The 17,432-nt window shown below is 40.0% G+C and overlaps 1 pseudogene; it reads right to left on the bottom strand.

Moving 5' to 3' along the window:
* Positions 1-6,804: 6,804 nt before the first annotated feature.
* On the bottom strand, positions 6,805-8,026 carry LOC142833868 (alpha-enolase pseudogene; annotated as a pseudogene).
* Between the last annotated feature and the right edge of the window lie 9,406 nt (positions 8,027-17,432).

Here is a 17,432-nt window from a genome sequence, read left to right as displayed (position 1 = left end):
ATAAAGCAGAGAATGGTTAGAATAAAATTTGTAATTTATCTCCAGTCTAGATGGCAGAGAAATAAATACAACCCAAAAGATAATAGTGTCTTTTCTTAAAAAGGTGAAATAAATATTAAAAATACTATACTAATGATGAATTTCTAATAGATATATTTATGTTAGATAAAAATCACTTGGACAGCATTCAGAATTGCAAACTAGAAGACATACATAGACAGAACTACAGAGAGCAATGATTTAAAAGTTACTAAGAAACCCAGACAGGGGGAATAATAATTTCTACCAAGATTAAATTGTTGGTTGATGGCTGGTAGGGAAGAAGTAATTTTTCTTACAGGATAGCCATTGGTAGGCTTTCCATGCCCTGGTGGACAGCCCTATACCATGAACACATGGACAGTGCTTACTGGATTCAAGCAATAAAAAAAAATAGAAGAAAAGAAATCAAGGCAGTAAATGGAAGATAGACATTATCATGATACATTGTACATATTAGAAATTTTGAAAAAATAAATTTCAAAAATTTAAAGCTTCAGTACTCACTTGGTAGATTTTTTCCTTTCATAATAACCAATAGTTATTTCTTTTCTTTGGATGAGGTTTCGATTAGAGCATGTTTTTCAGATATTAGAATCTTTATTAAATTTCTCAGAATTCATTTTTCATTCCTTTTACCCTGTGGTGATATCTGTTGTTGATGGTGAGGTATGTTTTTGAAAGAAAGCAAAAAAATGTGCGTTGCTTTCTGGAGCAGTCTGCTAGTCTGTATCGCTTTATTGGGAAGTTGAGAGTGTTAATATTATGAGCTATTTTTAAATAATGTACATTGATACTGTCATTTTATTATTTTGTGGACTTTCTTCATACATCTTTTGATTAATTGTTGTGGAATTGTTTATGAATTCTAAGTTTTTTCATGAATTCTTTTAAATTTCTCTCTAGCCAAAAATATTCCTTCCAGTATCCTATGTGTAGAGCTGGCTTAGTAGTCATAAATTCCTTGAATATGCTTCATCATGCAGAGTTTCCTTCTCCATGATTACTACTGATATTTTTGCTGGGTATGATGGTCTGGACTGGTGTTGCGGGAGGTCCTCCCGCTTCTCCAACCAATAGCCGCTGAGATACCAGCCCATTGGGGCGTGGTCTCTCTCCCTTTAAAAAAGCAGCCACTTCCCTCTCCTCTCTCTCTTCACTTCCTGCTCCGCCGGCGACTAGACTCCTGGTTGCGTTGCGTAGAGGGCTGTTGCCTGGGACAGTGATCTGTAAGTTTTTTCCCCTTTAAATAAATATCACCCTATTAATCATAATCCCAAATTGGTGTGGCATTGTTTGTGACTTACGCCTTCATTTTGGCGCCCAACATGGAGCTCGAACCCACGACCCTGAGATTAAGAGTCTCATGCTCTACCGACTGAGCTAGCCGGGCAGGCGGCTGGGGTATTGGGGACACAGCCCCACCGCCGCCGCTCTTATTACTACAGACTGGAATCTGTAGAGTTTAGAATTTGTAGAACCATCACTGCAATTCGTCTTAGATGTCAAAGTCTGCATTTAAAAATATCAGGGATTATTTTGATAGCCTATCTTTGTATGAGTTGAACCTCCTTTCTTTGTTATGTACATATAGTACTTTGAATTTTATATGATCCTTTTGGACAAAAGGAGGCTATATCCACCCAAAAGACTCTATATCCAACTACAAAGATACTTGTTCATTTATATTTATTACTACTCACAATAACCAGGAAATGAAAACCATAAACTGACAAATCAATCAAGAAGATGTGCAATGATGCACAATGAAATGTTATTCAGCTGTTAGTAAAAATGAAATTGTTAAAGTTGCACTTAAATGCATGAAGCAATAAATAATTATTCTGTTTTAGGTAAACCAAATACAGAAAAACAAATTTTGTGTTCTTTAGAAATAAGTGTTCAAATCGGAATAACCATAGAGATCAGTACACTAGTAAATGGCAGGGAACACTTTCAAGGGAGGTATCTTAGTTAGGGTTTCTATTGCTGCAACAAAACACCATGACCAAAAAGCAAGCTGTGGGGAAAAGAGTTTATTTGACTTACATTTCCATATTACTATTCATCATTGAAGGATTTCATGACATAAATGCAAACAGAGCAAGAACTGATACAGAGGCTATAAAGGGATGCTGTTTACTGGGTTGTTTTTCATGACTTTCTTAGTCTGTTCAGGTATAGCCCCACCTAAAACGGGCTGGACCCTCCCTTCATCAATCACTAATTAACAAAATGCCATACAATTGCAACTTGTGGCAACATTTTTTTCAGTTGAATTTCCTTCCTTTTGGGTAACTCTAGTTTGTGTCAAGTCGACATAAGACCAACCAGCACAGGAGGCAAGATAGAAAAAGGTGGAACAAATGGGAAATGGTGAATGATGAACCAAGAAGGATTAACTGGGGTGAGAAATGGAAGAGCAGGGTAGAGGAGAGAATATTCTAGGAGCATAATTAACACTAAAGAACTTTAAAAGCAGTGCCATGGAAATCTAATACTGTAGGCTTTCTAAAATATATAGAAACACATATAAATATACACAGTAAAAGGTAGTATTAGTAGAGTCATCCTATAATGAAGCAGTGAGTCCCCTCTAAGACAACTTAGGCGATTAAAAAAAAAAGCCCACTGCTATGAATGACTTACCTCTTTTGGAATTGTTGGTCAGTAGAATCCATTTTAATTTATAATTTTAAACATTATAAACTATTGACATTTGGGGGGAGGGGTTACTCTCTAGAACTTGACATTAAAGTCCTATTGTTGAAGACACCATATCCTTAAAAAAATAGTCGGGCAGTCGTGGCACGCACCTTTAATCCCACAGAGGCTGGTGGACCTCTGTGAGTTCAAGGTCAGCCTGATCTAAAAGAACTAGTTCCAGGACAGGCTCCAAAGCTACAACAATACCCTGCCTCAAAAAAGCGAAAACAAAAACAAAATTGGAGAAATATATTGGGTACTTACCTGGAAGCTTCAACACTGCTGCTTAGGTTTTATAGGACTGAAATGTTCTATGAATACTACTTGAATAAGAAAGTAATCATCAGTCTTACACAGCTGTTAGCTCTCTGAGCAACAACAATGACTGCTCTGGCAATAGTGGTGGAGATGTTATGGGAATAACCAACCACTTTCTGATTGTATTTGATGTCCATTATACAAGATGGAACTAATGCCTGACACTGTTTGCAGGATTAAACATGTCATGTGGCTAGGGAGCATATTCCGTAGGGGAAAGCCTGCTACTACTACTGTTCTAAATGGACATAGTATTAAGCTGACTTATTTCAGCCTTCATCAAGAAAACTTTGTATTTTAGTAGATAGTGATTAATATAAAGACAATCAACTTATCAACATGTGGAGAATAAAAGACTGCCGATTTACTGTCCCTAAATATGACATTTATATCATATTTTATTTTTTTACAGCTCAGAGATCATCACAAAAAAGTGACAGATGATTAGTAAAATCCAAAGATGATAGATGCATGCAAGGAAAGAGTATTTTCCAGATACACAGAAAAGTTGCACACATGAATTTATTGCAATTATAACAACATGCATAAAACTTGTGCAAAATGAAGCCAGTCAAAATCCCATCATGGAGGTAAACATGGGCATATAATCCTACTCCAAACTGAGGAGTTATTGGCAAATTAGTTAGTGACTTCTGGAGAGGGAAGAGAAAAATTTCTTTGAAGATGCAGAAAAATAGAAGATATCCTGAACTTACATAAATACAAACAGCACAAAGTAGATTAGTGGGTTTTATAAAACAGAGCAGCTGAAGCTGGAAGGAGAGAATGATGAGGGGTAATTTCAGCAGAAGTAGGGTAGAGTTCATCAAAACACATCACATGTTTGTATGCCCTTTTCAAATAATAGAAAAATAAAAGAAACTGTTAATAGAATTAAAAAGAAAAGTAAATGAGAGAGGAAATTATTATTCATTGACTCCTTCCATGGGACTTGATGGAGTGCTGAGTGATGCAAGCATGAAGATGGTCCTGTCTCACTGTTATGACTTATCCTTCCTTACGCATGAGTATAGTGAGTTTGTTATAATTAATGGAGTGGTGCTAATACAATACTGTTAGCAAAAGTAAATATATTTTGCTAATGATTACTTTTCTTTGTAAGATTCTATGAATACTAAGAAATACATAATAATCTGTTTGGGACTACAGTTTCATATAGAATAGATTCATCAACCTGCCTTTTTGCCATTTAATTGATCTGCTTCTTTATTATTTACACTGTATTGGTTAGTGAATCTGGGTAATAACTTAGGAAATTAGATAATAACAGTACTTTGACTTTTTTTCTTTAGTAGTACTGTGTTGGCTATATTTTGCCTTTTGATATTCTATGTAAGATTTGGAATAAGTTTGTTGGTGTCCACAATATTAGCCTTGTATCCTTCAATTTTTCTAAAAATTCTTAATAATTTGTATAGCTATTTTCTTATTTTTATGTTTTTTAAGATTTCCTTGTTTTAAATGTCATTTGTGAAAAAGTACTTTAAATTTTTAATTTGTTCCTTATAATTCCTGAAATAAGTCGGCTTAATACTATGTCCATTTAGAACAGTAGTAGCAGGCTTTCCCCTAGGGAATATGCTCTCTAGCCACATGTGTTTTAATCCAGCAGACAGTGTCAGGCATTAGTTCCATCTTGTATAGTGGACATCAAATACAATCAGGAACTGGTTGGGGTTATTCCCATAACATCTGCACCACTAATGCCAGAGCAGTCATTGTTATTGCTCATAGAGCTAACAGCTGTGTGAAACCTATGCATTTTCTTGATGCATTGCATTAGCTAGGGTTTCTAATAATATTTCAAATAGAAGGACTAAGGATGACATTGTGATAGATCACATATCTTAGAGAGAAGAGCACATAGTTTCCCCTCACTAAAGTATATTACTAACTTTGCATGAAAAAATTGAGGATGAGCTTTATATTCCAAGTCTGCTCATACTTTCAAAAGTCATGAACAGATTTTAAGAGATGATAGTTCTGGATTTACTTATAGGGTTATATGCATGATTTATTATATGAATATCATGAATCAATTTATTTATTTTTCAAAGTCAGGTCAGCACCCACTACCAGGAATAAATTTCATGTGATATAGTGATTGTTTCTGTTTGATGTTGTGTTCACATCACAGAAGGTTTTGTTGAGAATTTTATATTTTTGGGCATTTATAGCCTACATTTTCTTTTTATATTTTTGCTGCCCTTGATTAGTAGGCTAGAAATCTAAAGCACAGCCTGAGAGAAAGACAGCCCCAAAAATAGAAGAAAGAGAAATGAAGTGTCTATGTGTGTATGCACGTAAATATTAACTGATTTTCTTTGCTCAATTAGCTCTTGCTATGAGCTGCCTGCAAGTGGACTCATTTTTATAACTTCTACTCTGTTTTCCTAAAATTAGAAAGTCAGACCTATTGAGATATACTGCTTCCAACACACAATTCTTCTCATATATAACAATTTCTGGAGGAGTTCATTTTGCCCAAACAGATCTGAAAAATAGTAAAGATTTTTTTCCTACCCCAATTCAATCCATCATTCTCTCTGTCTCTCTGTCTCTCTCTCTCTGTCTCTCTCTCTCTCACACACACACACACATACACACGTATGCACAAACACATACACACACTTTTTACAGCAAACATATGGTAACCTCCTTAGTTGTTTCTGTCCATACCATTCATTCTACCATAACTCTAGATTAACTCCCAAAGACTTGATTTTGCAAACCTCTTGAATCCTTCATTACCTTCAACTGACCTCCTTTATAGCTGAATGGTAGGATGGTTGTATAATATTTACAGATGTAGGAAATACAATTCTTGTGCTTGAATGTATTTTGACATATGTTGGATGATACATTTTTTATTTACTCATCTTTTTCTTTATTCAAAAAGTGAAATTATTTTGTACTTTCAGTATCTTACAATTCATTATGATAGAATGTTAGTCAAAAAAACAGAAAATTTAAAATGAGGTACATAATAAAGACTTGACCAGTTTCTAAAACAATGAAATATCATGATACCAAATTATATTTGATTACAAATATAAGTGAATATCATTAAGTTTTCTTTGGGGTAAAGATTGGTGGGTAACTTACAGTACAGAGCATACATTTTATATCCTCAACCCCCCCATTTCAAAATAAGATTTTATAATATGAAGAGTACTAGAGATATAATCAAATTCAATACACAAAAACAAATCACAACTCACAAAACAGACAGTAATAAAAAGAAAACATTCATCGTGGAGAATGCAAATCAAAATAGCCAAATGAACTCCTCTAAGAACAGGTGTCTGATGTCCGAATTTTAATTCAAATCATCTTTTAGGAATATTATGTACATTGCCATTGTCCTTTTTTAAAATTGGTCACTGGGGCTTTTATTTTTCACATAGAACCACTGGAGAGGTTGCCTGTGGTTACTCCAAAGATTACTGTGAAGGAAAGAGGGTAGAGGACTACAGACACGAGGCCAGAAATGAAGTGAGAGAAACCCTGATTTGGATCAATAACATGGGATTTCTAGCAGTGATCTGGTTGGTCTGTTGTGTCTTCAATCTTTTTCTAAGGAAATAGTGGAATGGAGGTGAAAGAGGTGAAATGGACGGGCAAGCACTGGGTGATCTCGAGCCCATTTGAAGACGAAATTTGGGACAGAGTCTGAGCAGCGGTGGTGATTGGGAACTGCAGGCATCTCCAGCACATGCTTTACTTGGTCAGAGGGTTTCTGATGGGCCTAAAAGCAAACTTGGCTTTGCTGCCCAGATCCTCCTCAGTTCTTAGAATCTGATTATATTTGGCCAGGTGTTAGGATCAGCAAGGTGCACCAAGTGCCACCACTGAGTCAGTGATGAAAGTATCCTCAGTTTCTCCAGGAAAAAAAAAACCAACACTGGATTGGGCAAGCTGGTCTTCCTGCAGAAATTTAGTCACAAAACTGATGTGGTTCATTTTAACCAGCTTTGGCAATCTGTTTAGGCTTGGTCACTGTTAGACTGTTACCAACCACCTATATACCTGCACTAGTTGTGAGTTCCAGTAAAGCTTCTCCATCATTCTTATCAGAGCCTTCAAAGGAGACTACTGGATGCTTCCAGATGAAGGACTTACACAAGTCAGCCAACTAGCAAAGTATCATGCACCTGTTTGGTGACATTAGGAGACTTGAAGTATAGGTCATATTTGTCTGACCTGAATAATTGAGAGGCAGCCACATCCATGCACATGTTGACCTGTGCAAGATAGCCACCCTTCCCAACTCTGCTCTTCAACAACTCAACAATTCTTTGTTCTCTGGAAGATTAGGTACAAACCTGCCATCATCACCCACTTTAGTGGCATCTTTTCTGCATTTCTCTTTGTTGACCTTCTTCAAGTTGTGATAAACCTTCATTCCAATGTGCATGATACTACCCAGATACTGGATGCATCCACCAGGAGGATCATGACCTCTTGCGTAGACAGCTTGCTGCCAGCATGAGAACCTCTATTGATAATGTTAAAATCTAGCACTGGCAGGATGACTTTGGATTTGTCAGCTAAGTCAGTGATGTGACAGTACTGGGAAATACCCTTTCCAAAGTCACTAGTTTTACAGATAACCAGGGATACCACCATGATGACATTTGTATCAAATTTAGATTTATTTTCAGACCCATCCATGCCAATTATCAATTTGTTGATCTTCTGTTGCACAACATTGAATATCTCACTAACTAGAGCAAGTGCAGTAGTTTTGTTGATGTGCTCAGCAGCCTTTTCTATATACTTCATTATTATTGTCCTAGAGTTCTAGAGCCTCATAGATACCAGCAGAGGCACTTCTGGGCACAACTTGGAACAGACATTTTGACGCACAGAAATCAACCTCAACAGTGTAATTCCCATGAAAATCAAAGATCTCTCTAGCATGAATCTTAAGAATAGACATTGGATTGCTTGAAGTCTATGCTGCCAAAATATTAAAATGACATCAGTAATATTTTGTTAAAGTTGCTATTCTGATCTCATTTTAAACAAAAATTTCTCCACTCAAGAATATAGTGACCAAGTAGTAAAATGAACTAAAAACTCTGGGAACTCTATATAGTGGTCCAGAACTGTAGTCTTTTAAAAAAGACTAGGAGTTTAAGTTTATCCCCAGAAACATTTTAAATTAGGCCAGCCTAAACTCTATGACACACTATCTCAAAACAAATAAATAAACCATCAAAACCTTTGGAAGGATATTGGTATCTTCTCATGTGATACTAAACTAATAAAAAAAGTTATTAAGAAAACTTCTTTTTGGTATTTATACCACAAGGTCAGGGTGTTTTATCAAAGCAAAAGAAAGAAATCTAGAAGAATAAAATGTAAGGAATATAAAGAAATAATAATGTCAATAAACTAAGAAGTATTCCAGTTGTATAATAAAGTAGGCACAACCTCAGGGTTTGAATTATCAAACAAGCAATTCAAAGAATCTATAGTTATTTTGCTGAGAGGGGACAGCAGCCATGAATGGAAAAAATTCAGAAGTGAAAACGTTGGTACAGAAAGTACAAATAATGCATGCATTGATAGCAGCAAGAATGCCATTAGTAGGGGAAAATTAGTGTATTTGAAATTATATTGATCCAAATTAATCATACTGAACCAAGTTTGGTGACATTGGCCTAATTCCAGCTCTTAGAGAAGCTGACCCAGGGAAAATTCAAGTTCAGGGACTATTCAGACTAGGAGTGAGTTCAAGATGAACTTGATCGACTTAGCAAAACTGTCTTTAAAATATCTTTTTACATTAAAAAAAATGAGGACACAGCCAGTAGTAGAGTGCTTGCTGAGTACCTTAGTTAAAATTTCTATTGCTGTAATGAGACACCTTGACCAAGAGCAATCTGAGGAGGAAAGGTTCATTTTGTGTGAATGTCCATATCAGAGTTCATCATCAAGAGCTGTTAGGACAGAAACACAAACAGGGAAGAAACCTGGAGGCAAGAGCCGATACAGAGGCCATGAGGAGTGCATTCTATGACTTGCTCCTCATGGCTTTCTCAGCCTGCTTTCTTAGAACACTCAGAATTACCAGATGGGTCCTCTACCATAAATCAAGAATTAAAATGTTCTACAGCCTGATCTTATGGAGTCATTTTCTCAATTGAGGTACTATCTATTCAGAAGATTCTAACTTGTGTCAAGTTGATGTAAAAACTAGGCAGTACATTTAACATGAGAATGATACCTAGGAAAGGTGGAGAAATAAAAAAAGAAAGAAGAGAGAGAGAAAAATTAAGCAATGGCCCTTCCTTAAATGAATCACTAGTCCTCATTACTATTTCCCAATGACTTTGGTTAGTCATTTTTTTCCTGTATGCTAACTCCACAAAATTAATTGTGTTCCCAAACACAAGTTCTGTTTTTATCCATCTTTATGATTTGTTTTCCATTTCTAAGAAACATTTTCACTCTGGTACATAAACAAGCTTATAGCCATTCATAAAGAAGTTCCTCTAACATCTATCAAAATTCTTGATCTGATTTTATTTTAACAATGCTTTCCTATCCCTCCATTCTTAGACCATCAAGGCTCAAGTTTTATGTAATATTCAATCTATGTACATTGATAGGAATAAGCATTTCCTTCTTGCACTCCATTTACATGTTTCTTTACCAGCTATACAAGACAAAATATGGTTATTAAGCTGCGCATTCCCTTGGCATAGGCTTAGTAGTCTCTGCCATTGCTCTAGGTATGCATAAACCAGTCAGCAAATAATTACTAATAATGACCAGAATAATAGAGGATAAATGTTTAAATCTTGCTTCCCAAATTAATATGTAAAGCCTAGCTGTCATTGTGATGGTATATGAAAGGGGGCTTTTAGTTTGTTTGTTGTTTATTTATTTGGTTTTTACATCCCTACAACAGTTTTCCCTCCTTCCTCACCTCCCATTCCCTACCTCCACCTTCCTTTTCCCATCCATTCCTCCTCTTCTGTTTCTCTTCAAAAAAGAGCAGGCCTCCCATGGATATCAGCCAGTCATGATATATGAAGTTATAGTGAAACTAGGCTGTTGTAATTGGAGCGGCAGGGCTGAGTCCCCAGCATGCCAGCCGCCAGCACGGCTAACTTTACCCGAAATAATTACACAGACACTGTATTCTTTTAAACACTGCTTGGCCCATTTTCTATCTAGCCTCTTCTAGGCTAACTCTTGCACCTGAACTAGCCCATTTCTTATAATCTGTGTAGCCCACAAGGTGGCTTACCAGGGAGATTCTAGCCTACGTCCATCCTGGGTCAAAGCTGTGTGCCTTAGAGAGCAGAGCCCTCACGTCCGCCCTGGAGATGGGAGCATGGCGTCTCTGAGCTCACTTCCTCTTCCTCCCAGCATTCTGTTCTGTTTACTTTTCCCACCTATGTTTTTACCTATCAGGGCCAAGCAGTTTCTTTATTGCTTAACCAATGAAATCAACAGATTGATATATGACACTCCCACATCACCTGGCCCCACTTCTTTTTTCTTCTTTCTCCCCCTTTCCTTGGAAAGTTTTCAAATTAGAGTGAAGTTGCACTACTAATGCAATGAGTACTTGGATGTCTTTCATCTGAACTCCTCAGCTGCCGGTGTGTTGCCATTTTCCGTATCCCAGTGAGTCTGCACTTTGATGGACTTTATTTGTGGAGTCATTGGAGACTAGGTTAAAGCCTTGTGAGTCATCACCTTTCATTCCAGCTGTGTTTTCTAAGAACAGGACATTCTATGACAAAGCCATAATTTAGATGTCAATGACAGAAATTCATTGACACACTATTCTTATATAAAATATAGTCCTATTTAAATACCACAGTTGCCCCTATAATGTCCCCCTTTGCATTCTTCTTTTCTGACCCAGGAGTCAGCCTAGGAATACACATAGCTATGAATCAGCATGCCCAGCTTCCTCCAGAGCCACTGCCCCCAGGCTGTCACTCAGTGAGATCCTGTCCCTGTTTCAATCACCAATCTGCTAGAGACAGCTCCTGGCCCCTCCAGCCTTCTTTTGGCTCCTTCTCTCCTTTTTATTCTTCCTGTGTTGATATCAGTCCAGGACAGAGCCTCTGGTTTATATCCTTTCCCAGAGCCATGCCTGCCAGAGTCTGGGGGGAAACCCCCTTGCCTAGAATCATCCAGACCTGGATCTCAACTGTGGCTCCCCCCAACCCCTGCCCAGTTTCTGCTTTAGAGACCTTTGTGTTACAAGATGCCCTCAAGGCTTCACTGCCATCCAGGAGGATCTGCCTGGGTGCTGTCAGAATGCCTGGCTCAATGTATACCCGGTGGAAGGAAGCGTGTGTATGGTACCCAGCAGTGTTCATAGAGCAGGGTGATATGGAACACTCAGCTCCTGGATATCCCTTCCCCCAGTCTGACCCTTCCAGGGCTGACAGAGATCAGACCTCAGATTAAGAATACAAGGTACCAGGCTGTCTGGGACTGCTGGACATACCTATGATGCCAGCACTTTGCCTGAGATCCTACCCACCCTGTCCAGTCATTCCGTGAACCTGATCATCACGCCTAAGTTTGGCCAACTAATAACATTTCTCCCTAACTTGCTACACTAGAAGTGTCCCCCAAAGCTCTGCTGGGTTTGGGTGTCTGAGGCTTCTGTCAACCCACAGCAGGAAGGACCAACTGCCTGTGGAGCACTGTTGACATCAGATCCCTAAGTAACATCTGGGTCCCATTTAGCATCAGAATATTGAAAAGCTGGGGGCGGGGCCACCACTCCCTTTCCAGGGTGATAGAATTGCCTGGGTCTCTGGAGGCCCACTCAGTTCCCACAAGAAATCCCGAGGAGGCGGTGGGGGGGAGTTGCTTCAGCTGGCAGGGCCATATTGAGTTCCCTGAAGACCCATCCCTGCCTGCCTTTCAGGTTTTCCAAAACAATAGAATGAGTACTTCTTAGACATGCTGGCAGAGGGCTAGGGGGCGCTCTGCCTGCATAGACTTAGAGTTGAGGGTAGAGCCTCCACCTAGCACAAAAGGCCAGGCAAACACAGCTGTCTGTCACTCATCAGTACACTGTGCACAGGTGGACCAACCATTTGCCTACCAAAAGGATGTGTGGAAAGACAAGAAAAAACAGTCTTTATCTGATGGAGGAATGTCATTGGTTAAATAAAAAGAAACTGCTTGGCCCTCATTGGTTAGAAGATAGGTGGGAGGAGTAAACAGAACAGAACGCTGGGAGGAAGAGGAAGTGAGCTCAGACTCCACAGCTCTCCTCTCGGGAGCAGACACCTCAGAGAGACGCCATGCTCCCAGCTCCCAGGCAGATGCACGCAATAAAGCTCTGACCCAGGATGGACATAGGCAAGCGCACCTAGGCGCACTACACAGATGATTAAAAATGGGCTAAATTAATATGTGAGAATTAGCCTAGAAGAGGCTAGATAGAAATGGGCCAAACAGTGATTAAATGAATACAGTTTGTGTGTTGTTATTTCGGGCATACTAGCCAGGCAGCTGGGGTGCTGGGGACGCAGCCCCGCCGCCCTTATTACTACATTTATCAGGGAAGCAGAGTCTGGCAACTGAAGGTAAACAAAGCAAGCTCTACCTGGGCAGTGATGTCTGCCTGCTGCTGATGCAGTGACTGCCAGGCCGACCCAGCAGGGATGCTGCTGTGACTACAGGTTCATGCACAAGGAATCAAAAGAGCAGGGATTGAGTAGCTCTCAAGGACCAGACAGGCCTCTACTATTGGGGAAACTGAGGTCCCAATGCACTGGGACACATGACAAGATGATTTCCTGAGCCATATAAGTTGGGGATTCCACCACATGTTGTCCATTTCCAGGTTGCAGAGGTCAGACCTTTGAGCTCTTTTAAGGTCAGGGGAAGTTGAGTGACTTCTTCAGACTGAAGTCCTCAGATAGGTGCTGTCTGGGAGCTTGGCACCGATTGGTAGGACTGAACTGAGCAGCAAGCTAGGAGAAGGCAGACCTAGCACAAGGAGCCAGCTCCAGAAAGATGGGAAGATCTGGAACGCCGTAGCCTAGCATGTGAAGGTAGCTAACTTGTGTATGGCATGGGGAGAGGTGTTCTGTCTTTGATAGCCTATAGAGTACCGCGGTGACACAGAGATACTGTCATCTTGTGACCTCCCTAATCTAATCAGGAATCCTACCAGAATACCTTTGCTGGAAGATAGGGCCATATATAGGGGGTGTGGGTGGCAAGGCCATGGTATCCTTGAATAGTTCCCAGACACAAAGAACCATGACAAGTATCTTAGAGTTTCTATTGCTGTGAAGAGACAACATGACCATGGCAACTCTTATAAAGGAAACCATTTAATTGGGGGTTGGCTTACAGTTTCAGAGGTTTAGTCCATTATCATGATGGGACATGGCAGCATGCAGAGATACATGGTGCTGGAAAAGGAGCTGAGAGTTCTACATCTTGATCCATAGGCAGCAGAAGCAATTGTGTCCCACTGACTAGATTTGAGTTTCTAAGACCTTAAAGCCCACCCCCACAGTGATGTACTTCCTCCAACAAGGCCACACCTCCTAATAGTACCATCCTCTGTGGGCTAAGCACTCTAACACTTGAGTCTATGGAGGCTATACTTCAAAGCATAATAAAAATCTAGCATGGGCCTCTGTACCCTTGACAAATAGGGGCTCCAAACAATTGAGTTTGATTTAGAAAACGCAAGAAATGTGGCCACTGCAACCTTTTACTGTAGCTTGGAGGAATCTGGGCTTGACAGAAACTTTTAGAAACATCTTTCAACAAATCACACAGTTTTTAGTTTTTAAGGGCTCTGGGGAGGGCAGCTTTTGCACATAAACTCATGCTATCTCCATCACACCCCACCTTTCTGGGAGCCTTCCTCATGCCAGTAGCTGTCTCAGGCCTCCTGTTTCTGTTCTCAGGCCATGTGGGGTGTGCTACTAGAAGGAAATCTATTTGGTTGGCTCCCATGGTATGGTCCAGGTAGTCTAACCATGGCTGTCTCACCATGGAAACAGTAAGAATCTGGCAGTCATCATTTGCAAGGCTTGATGTCTCAGCAGTCCCATGCTGGGACTTTGGAAGCCTGAAAAGGTTGATTCCAATCTCAGCAATAGGGTGTATGAACTTGCCAGAAGGAGTGAAGGCACCCAGGCAAAGATCAGCTTCCTTCTTCCATCTTCTTTATATAGGCTGCCACCAGGAGGAGTGGCCCAGATTTAGAGTAGGTCTGTCAGTCTCAAACCCTACAGATTTAGGGTGAGTCTTCCCACCTCACATGATCCAATCAAGAATGATCTCTCACAGGTGTGCCCAGATGCTGAGACATTAGCTGATTCCAGATGGAGTCTAGTTGACAAGCAAGATGAGCCATCACAAACTTAATGTTAAGTTCAATTTCCAAATGTAAACAATATCCAGGTCCTAGTTATGGCAAACATGATATAACTATCTAACATACAGCTGCAAATGCAAGATATATCTTACAATAGGTGGGAATGTATCTTGAGGGACATTCTATTAGTATCTCAGCTTAAATATGATAACTACCAGTATTATCTCAATTGATTCTACTTTACAAGATATAGAAATAAAAGAAACAAAACAAATATCTGCACAAACACATTCTTATTTTTATTTTTTGTTTGTTTGTTTTTTTCAGACAGGATTTCCCTGTGTGGCCCTGGCTGTCCTCGAATAGCTCCCTCTGCCTCCCCAGGGCTGGGATTAAAGGCATGCACCACCAACACCTGGCACAAAAACATCCTTAACAAAATATGACAGAAATACTCATGTTAATAATAATCCTTATTCCTGTAACTGGTCACATGGCCTTGGCTGATATAAGTAGTTTACTCTTCTACCCATTCTGTATTTCCTCCACCATAAATAAGAATTTAGGTGGGTCTTGCTTCTTCTCCTGGAGGAGTGACCCATATCTTCATTTCTGAAGGGTCTGTGCCCTTTCTCATCCTGCCTGGATTAGGTTGTGGTCGTTTCCCTTTGACTTGAATCACAGGACATGGTAGCACCGAGAGATGCCCTAGGGATCTCCTGCACTGCAGACATAATCTTCCTTTTCTCCATTGTGAAGAAGCAATCCAGTTTCTCCTTGGTAATCTGTCATCCCTCCCAATGCTGTCTTCCCTTTCTTAGCATGTTGGCTAAGAATGTCTAAGGCATCAGAAACCCAAAATAATGAGGGGGAAGTCTAAGCTCCCAAAACTTCTAAGCTAGCAGAACTTAAGACCTCAGGAACAGGAAGCAAATAATTTCCTAGTGGGTGGTTAGGAGTGATAATGAGTGAAACAGTTCCCATTTCCACCCCTGGGATCCTGGATTCGTGGATCCTGGCTATGAGAGAAATCATAGGGTAGGAGTACTTTCTCATCAGGGCTGCAAGCTCCCAAATAATGACACGGAGACTTATTATCAATATAATAATACTATATTATATCAGCCCTAGCTTAGCCTTGTTCCTAAATAGTTCTTATAATTTAAATTAACCTGACAAGGGAGCAACTACTGAGGGAGTAGGCCTGAGCCAGAGACATCTGCAGGACAGGGTTCAAACCAGGGACCTCTGCAGGAGGGGGCCCAGGCCAGGGACATCTATAAAAACAGGCCTGAGCCAGCTACCTTAGCCTGAGCAGGCCCCAAGCACCACCCTCCAGAAGAGCAGGCTTGAGTCAGTGACCCCTGCCAGAGCAGGCCTGAGGCAACAACCTCCACAGGAGCAGGTACAGGGAGCACTGTTGAGGGAGCAGCCCCAAACCAGAGTCCTATGTCAGACTGGGCATGAATAAGCAACCTCTGAGGTAGCAGGCCTGAGCTAGCAATATAATATCTACTGGAGCAGGCCGGAACCAGCCACCTCTTTCGGAGTAGGCCCAAGGCAGCCACCTCAGCAGAAACAGCCCCAAGAAAACAATCTCGGTGGGAGCAGGCCCAAACCATCCCTGGTATTGCAGAGCCAGCCACCACTGACTGACCTCCAGGAACAGAGTGACCAATGGTTGGACTGGAACCATGGCCCTGACTCTACCATGAGGAGCAACCATCAGAGCCTTGGATTAACTGGCACCTGGAAGATTGATCACCAGAGACAAAGACAGCCCCAACTACACCAATCAGAGGAAGAGATGGCTAGACAAGGTAAGAGCACACACCAGACCACACACCCAGAACTCAGTCATGCTAAACTCCATGTCTTTTTCACTAGCATTATATTGAAACACTTCTATATCATTAAATATTCTTCCTCACTATAATTTTAAATACCCTCCTAGCACTTGGTTATGTGAATAAATAATAAATTACTTCACAAATCCACTATGCTCAAGTTCAAACTTTAAATCTTTGGCTTTAAAAAAAAATCATACTAGGATTCAGGTGTGATGACACACACCTGAAATCTCACACTTATGAGTCCTGAGCTGAATGATTTCAGGTTGTAGGGCAGCCTTGATTTGAGAGCGACATCTATCTTCAAAATCATGAACAGCCTCAGAGTGTCGAAGTCGTGCTGGAATTATGATCATTTTCACAAAACTTTTTATTAGAAAATTTCCTAGAAGAGGAATAAATCAAAGAGTGCAATGTTGCACATCTTCAGATAAATGCCACCCAACTATTTTCAGAAAGAAGTGGCTTCTGTATGTCTTTGCCCCTTATGACTGTGTTCTCAAACTCATTGCTACTAGATTTCATCAGAAATCTTAAAAAAAATCATTGTGATAAAGTATGTGAAATACAACATGTATCAGTTTAAACACATTTTAGCTTATAGCTCTGAGAGGCATTAAACAGAATCTCAGTGCTGTGCAACCATCACCAGTTCCATGTCTAGAACTGATTCATTGTCCCATGCGGGAGATCTATGTCTGCAAAACAAAGAGAAGGACTCAAATTTTCTTCTAGTTTTTCCAAGCTCAACTCACCAGCTCTGTCTCTTTGGATTATTATCTTTCTATTGCCATGTTTTGTTTTAGAATGCCTTTAAAGATTTGTTTTTACTCATGTTATGTATGGGTGTATTCGTGTGTGTGTGTGTGTGTGTGTGTGTGTGTGTGTCAACAGGGGTCAGAGGAAGTCTTACAGGCAGCTATGAAACCATCTGTGTAAGAGAAGCAAGGGTTCTTAATTGCGGATCCATCTCTCTAGACCCTTGTTTTGGAATTTTTGAAACAGGGTTTCCTGTAGCTCAGGCTGGCCTAATCTTGCTATGTAGCTGAGACTGGCCTTGAAATCCTTATCCTCCATCCACTCCTGGAGTGCTATGATTGTAGACACGTGACACTTTCTGTGGCCTTTATGTTGTTCTTGGAAGTATGTGGTGTTCTCAT

The sequence above is a fragment of the Microtus pennsylvanicus genome, chromosome 13, assembly GCF_037038515.1.
Source record: "Microtus pennsylvanicus isolate mMicPen1 chromosome 13, mMicPen1.hap1, whole genome shotgun sequence".
NCBI lineage: Eukaryota > Metazoa > Chordata > Mammalia > Rodentia > Cricetidae > Microtus > Microtus pennsylvanicus.
The sequence above is the reverse complement of the archived record's forward strand: the minus strand, read 5'-3'. Positions and strand labels throughout refer to the sequence as shown.